At 52.2% G+C, this 5,372-nt stretch overlaps 2 long non-coding RNA genes across 2 annotated transcripts in view; both read left to right on the top strand.

The window, feature by feature from the left end:
* LOC114072124 overlaps positions 1–2,197 on the top strand; it is a 6,408-nt gene extending 4,211 nt beyond the window's left edge. Inside the window, exon 2 of the long non-coding RNA XR_003574134.1 lies at positions 2,079–2,197. This is a non-coding gene — a long non-coding RNA (uncharacterized LOC114072124). The remainder of the gene's footprint in view (positions 1–2,078) is intronic.
* The window catches only part of LOC114072123, an 18,801-nt gene that overhangs the window by 5,861 nt on the left and 7,568 nt on the right, over positions 1–5,372 (top strand). Inside the window, exon 2 of the long non-coding RNA XR_003574133.1 lies at positions 4,530–4,757. This is a non-coding gene — a long non-coding RNA (uncharacterized LOC114072123). The remainder of the gene's footprint in view (positions 1–4,529; positions 4,758–5,372) is intronic.

Genomic DNA, 5,372 nt, shown 5'->3' with positions numbered 1-5,372 from the left:
CCTTTCCCCACGTCCCTTCTCCTACTCCCCACTGCTGGGCCGTGTTGGGGCACATGTGAGACCAACCTTGTCTTCCTCTTGAAGATGAACAAGGAGACCCAGTGCCATGAGCACTGGAGGTGTCTGTGAGCAGAGGGGCCCGTGGAGAACAGCTCTCCCTGCAGGAGCTGGTGCTGGGAAGGGGAAGGAGCCAGCTGGGGCACAGACACCACTGTGGGCCTGCTGAGACCCAGATGGTGCTCCCTGGCCTTGCTGAGGCAGGACAGAGAGTGTGTTGGGGAAGAGCCTATTGCAGCCAGGGCAGGGAAAGGTGAGACAAGATGGGCCTCACCTGCCTGTGGGTGCTGTTCTGGCTGCAGGAGCAAAAGTCTGGCAGTGAGCAGCCCAGAAGAGTCCAGGGAAACCCCTTGACTTGCTGAGGGCTCAGGCCTGTGTGGCCTTAGAATGAAGCCTGTGGCCCACTTTTCAAAGGTGAAGTCAGATTTATTGAGCTACAGAAAGCACCAGTGAGAGGAAAAGCACCAGGGAGGAAAATGTGCTCTGAGTTTCTTGTGCCCTCCCTGCTAAAAGTCAGAGGGCAAAGGGAAAACCATTTCCAGATTGTGCCTCCATCACAAAATTGAATTCCTGGGAGCTGAGGATTTCTGAGGGGGAGTGAGGAAGAAAAATACACACCCAGGGGAGAGCCCTGAGAGGAGACCCTCTGGCAGGGAGCTTAAATGAGAGTCTTTGGGCATCCTTGTGTCAGAGAGCTGCTCTGCCCCTGGAGGAGGAAACCTGAGTGTTATGGTTACAAAGCCAGGTTGTGGAGCTTTGGCTCTTGGGGTGGGGTGAGTTTGGTCACAGGGACGTCCCTCTTTGAGCACAGACACGTCCTGCTCTAGCAGAGGGTCTCCCTCATGATTGGTAATGATTGACAGATGTAACACAGCACTTCTGGGATGTACTTTCCTTCCCTTGACCACTAAAGGAGGAATCTCATCCTGGGCTTTTCTCCAGGGGCAAAAGGGAGAAGCCTTTCCATGCAGGTGAGTGCCAGGACTTGCCCACACTACCTGGAAACGAAACCCTGCCTAACACAAAGAAGATACGGAGGCCTGTTGTGCATGAGGGCCCAGCACAGGGAGGTCAAATAATCCCATCTGTCCCTAAATTCCCCCTTCCAAGGGCCTCCAGCCAGTGCTTTGTTGTATTTCCACCCCAGTGCACTCCCCCAGGCCCCCAGGGTGCAGAGCTGCCCCGGCAGTGGCTTTGCCAGCCCAGCCCAGCCCAGCCTGGGCTCTGCTGGATGCCATCGTCCCCAGGTTGTAAGGCAGCTGTTTGTCTGTCCCTGCTCTTTGCAGCTGGGATGGGGGCAGGGCAATGTTCTTCCCTCCAGGAATGGCCTGGGCTCTCAGCCATGGCCAGGCCGTTGGGGAGTGAGGGGGCAGTGGGGTTCCTGTCAATACTCCTCCCCAGCCACACAGGAGCTCCAAGCCCGTGTTTCTAAGGGCTCCCAGTGGTGCTGAATCTCCTTTCCACAGACAAAAGCTGGAAGAGAAAACAGTTACCATGTCCCAAGGAAGAGTGGATTCCCAGGAGAGAGGCCAAAGCTCCTTCCCAGAGCAAATTCCTGGTGGAAAAGGATTTGAAAGCTGGGGGAGAGATCACTAACAGTGCCCACAGTGCATCAGTTTGGCAATTGCCCAGCCCTGTTTTTCAGGGATGAGTGAGTTCTTTTCCAAGGTTGCTGAATTAGAAAGGGTTGTCTAAAGGAAAAGAAATGTGGAGCACACAAATGAGTAAACAGGCCTGACTGGGGGAACTGAGTTTCTTGTTCCCTCCCTGCATGAAGAAATAAGGCAAAAAAAGCCCATTTCCAGGTTGCACCTTGAGTGCAAGGTTGAATTCCTGTGGAGTGAGTATTTCTCAGGAGGAGAGAGGAATTAAAAAGACAAACCTGCAGGAAGGGCTAAGAAGAGACTCTCAAGGAGAGACTTAAAACTACTGAGGATTTGAGTATCCTCAGGGCAGATGGGTGGTGTCCCCTTCATGGGGACAGTGTCAGTCTCCCGCTGACATCTGTCTTTTTTACACAGAAAGCGAGAGCGAGGCCAAGGCCTCAAAGGTCCCTGAATCATGCACAAAGGAGGACTTCCAGGAGCTCATCCAACAAATGAAAGCTTTGCGTGAAGATCTCCAGAAATTGCAGGAATCCTGTAAGTGTGATATTCAGCTGCTCAGAGCAGACCTGAACAAGGAATAAGGTGAGCAGAGCAGACTTCCATCTCTGTGAACACCAAAGCTGCTCTGCAGGCAAACCACGCTGTGAGCTCGGCCTGCACAGCTCCTCAGAGGGGATGGAGAAGGATGGCCCTGCCATGGGGAGAAGCCCAGAGAAACTGCCTTCAGTCATGAGAGTCACCACCACAATCCCTCCCGTGACTCAAGGCTGCTTGTCTGGGCCTCTGCACACGGGGAGGGTTTTGGGGGTTCTGGTGGACAAAGAGTTGGCCAAGGGTCAGCAAAGGCCAAGAAGGCCAAAGGCTGCCTGGGCTGCCTTAGGAAGAGCTTTGCCAGCAGGCCAAGGGAGGAGCAGCCGTGGTGAGGCACACCTGGAGTGCTGTGTCCAGTGCTGGGTTCCTCAGTACTTGGGAAACGTGGAGCTCCTGCAGCAGGTCCAGCTGAGGCTGCAGAGGTGATCAGGGGGCTGGAGAGGCTGAGGGAGCTGGGCCTGTTTAGTCTGGAGAAGTGAAGTCTGATAGGGGACATCATCCTTGGATGGAAGTGTTTGAAGGGTCAGGAGGATGGAGCCAGGCTCTTCTGGGTGGTGCTGAGTAATAGGATGGGAGGCAATGGGCAGAAAGGGAAACAAAGGGTTTCATTACATTTCCTAATTATTTCTGTGGACTTCTCTGGATGTGGTCCAAGGTCTTCTAATGAGTTTCATCTCCTTGAGAGGATCTGGAATACTGGTCAGGTCATAATTTCTTCTCATATTGTTCTTTGCTCTGACACACAAGCCTTGTTCTCAAAACTAAGACAGGGAAATAAGGGAGCAAGAGGTGGCACAGGACTATCAGTCACAGATGTGGGATCAAACCCTATTGTACTAAAGTTAAAAGAATTTGCCAACATCTTCCCCCATTACTGCAGCCACCCCTTTGGAAAAGAAAATACACCTTGTTTGGTAACACTCCCGACCTCCCAGGCACCCCCAGCCCCCTCCCCAGAGTGGCAGCACCAGGAGCAGCAAAGGCCTTGTCTCCATGTAAGCCCCGGGCAGCAGTAACACAAACACCTGTGTTATCATTCAGCACTAATGCCAAACAGCCCCACACCAGCCCCTGGGAACCAAAGGAACTCTGCCCCAGCCCAAACCAGCACACAGGACACAAACAACCCTGGCACTTCCTCCTCCCAGGGACAGAGGAGACGGGGAGGAGTGGGGCCAACCACAGGGGCCTTGCTGCTCTGCCGCCCCGAGGTCTCTGCAAGGGGCACCACAAGCAGCTGACCAACCCCTGGCTGAGCACAGGGAGCCTGGCTTTTTTGTGGGCAACCTTTTGCTCCCCAGAGTGCCCTGGCGTCCATTTGGACCTCCTGCATGAAGGCAGGAGATGGTGACTGAGGAGGAGTGGGGTCTCTGTTGGGTCCCCCTGTTGAGTGTTCAGTGCACAGAAGTGGAACCATGGATTTGCTGCAGGTCTTGCACAGCTGCAGGTGCCCTGTGTGTGTCCCAGGTGGGACAGGAGAGTCCAGGGCTGCAGGAGAGGATCAGATTTGGTGCAGCCCGTGCACATCCTTGGGGTGTGGAATGGACACAGTTCAGGGCCTGGGGGCAAATGAGTTATTGCAGAACAGATGAACAGAGAGCGAAGGTGGGGTGTGAATCAGGGTACAGACAGCGTTCAAAACAACTGCCATCAAAACCTGACAGCACTGAGGGAGCCTCCATCAGAAATGGCCTTGACTTCTCTACCCTCAGCTCTTGCAGAGATGTTTCTGACACAATGGCTTTGGAGCCCACCCCCAGGTGTTGCTGGATTGCACCTCCTTTGAGCTTCTTCTAATCTTTGATCATCCTCATTGCAAAAAGCAACCCAAAATCTTTTTTCACACATTTATTGGGAATTTCTCATGTTTCAGCTTGTGCCTGTTAGCTCTTACCTGATGAAGGCACATCTCCAAGAAGATCCTTTATGGGGAAAGAAGTCTGGCAAGGGCATTGAGCCCCAAACCAGTCCCCGAGTCTTACAGACATTGTTACCTGGGGTGGTGGTGGAGTCTCCATCCTTGGAGATATATTTAAAAGTCCCTGGATGAGGTTCTGGCCATGCAGCTCCAGGTGTCCCATCTGGGTTGGACCAGATGCTCTCTGGAGGTCCCTTGCAACCTCTCCTTGTCTGTGTTCCTGTGATTCTGTACAGGGCACGAGACATCTGAAACCACAAGTTTTAGAATCTACAAAGTCAGGTGTAGCTGGATCTGTACCCAATTCCTGTGTGTGTTTAATTTGCACTTCCTCTTGGCTCTTCAATCTTTTGCAGGTGTGCTGATAGAAAGTGCATCAGGAGACAAGGGCACTGATAGAGAGGCAGAGACAGCTCCCAAGATGGTGAAGTATTGATCAACAAAATTATAGTCTGGCACTCATTACATTTCTCTGGAGCTTGGCCCCCCAGCCCCTGCACTCCCTGGATTTGCTGTGTTGGGAAGTGCTCATGCTGCCGGAAGACTGAGATAATTTTTCTGGCTTTTCTCCCTCGTGTGAGCTGGTTCTTCCTGTGATAAATATCTCTAATTAAAATTTCGAAGAAATAAAGTGAAACAAAGAACTTTTTTTTCAGCGTGCTGGGTGCGGTCAGGTTTGCCTCGTGCCAGGGCCTGAGAGCACACACGAGATGGGGGGGGGCAGTTCTTTTAAGGTCTCTTGATTTGCATAACTATTTCCTCGTCCCTCCCATGCTCAGCTCTGCTCCTTTTCTTCCTTGAAAGGCAATATAGCCTTTTCTTGAGTTCAGTTGGGTCTCTCAGGGTCGGCTCACACTTCCCTTTTCCAGTCCATTGGTTGTTTTAACCATCCTGTCAGGTTGTTTTCCTGTCCCGGCCGCATGGTCCCTTGGCAATGAGCCCTGGCTGGTCTCATTGCCTTACAGGCTTCCCGGTTCGCCTTCACACAACAATAGCAAACAACAGTAACATGATCACAACTATTAACAGGTCATGGCTGCAACAGAACTGCAGCCATAGGCAACTGCAGAACACCCCTGATCACAAAAACCCCTCATCACAAGGCAACCATGGAAACCCTGCTTGTAATAAAACCGTTTCATTTATTTCTTACAATCCCCCCTTTCTCTTTTCCTCATGGTTTTATTACAAGCTAAACA

The sequence above is a fragment of the Empidonax traillii genome, unplaced genomic scaffold, assembly GCF_003031625.1.
Source record: "Empidonax traillii isolate 1590-97213 ecotype Southwest subspecies unplaced genomic scaffold, ASM303162v1 scaffold2664:size26575, whole genome shotgun sequence".
Classification (NCBI taxonomy): domain Eukaryota; kingdom Metazoa; phylum Chordata; class Aves; order Passeriformes; family Tyrannidae; genus Empidonax; species Empidonax traillii.
Note: the sequence above shows the minus strand (reverse complement) of the source record. Positions and strands in the feature narration are given on the sequence as shown.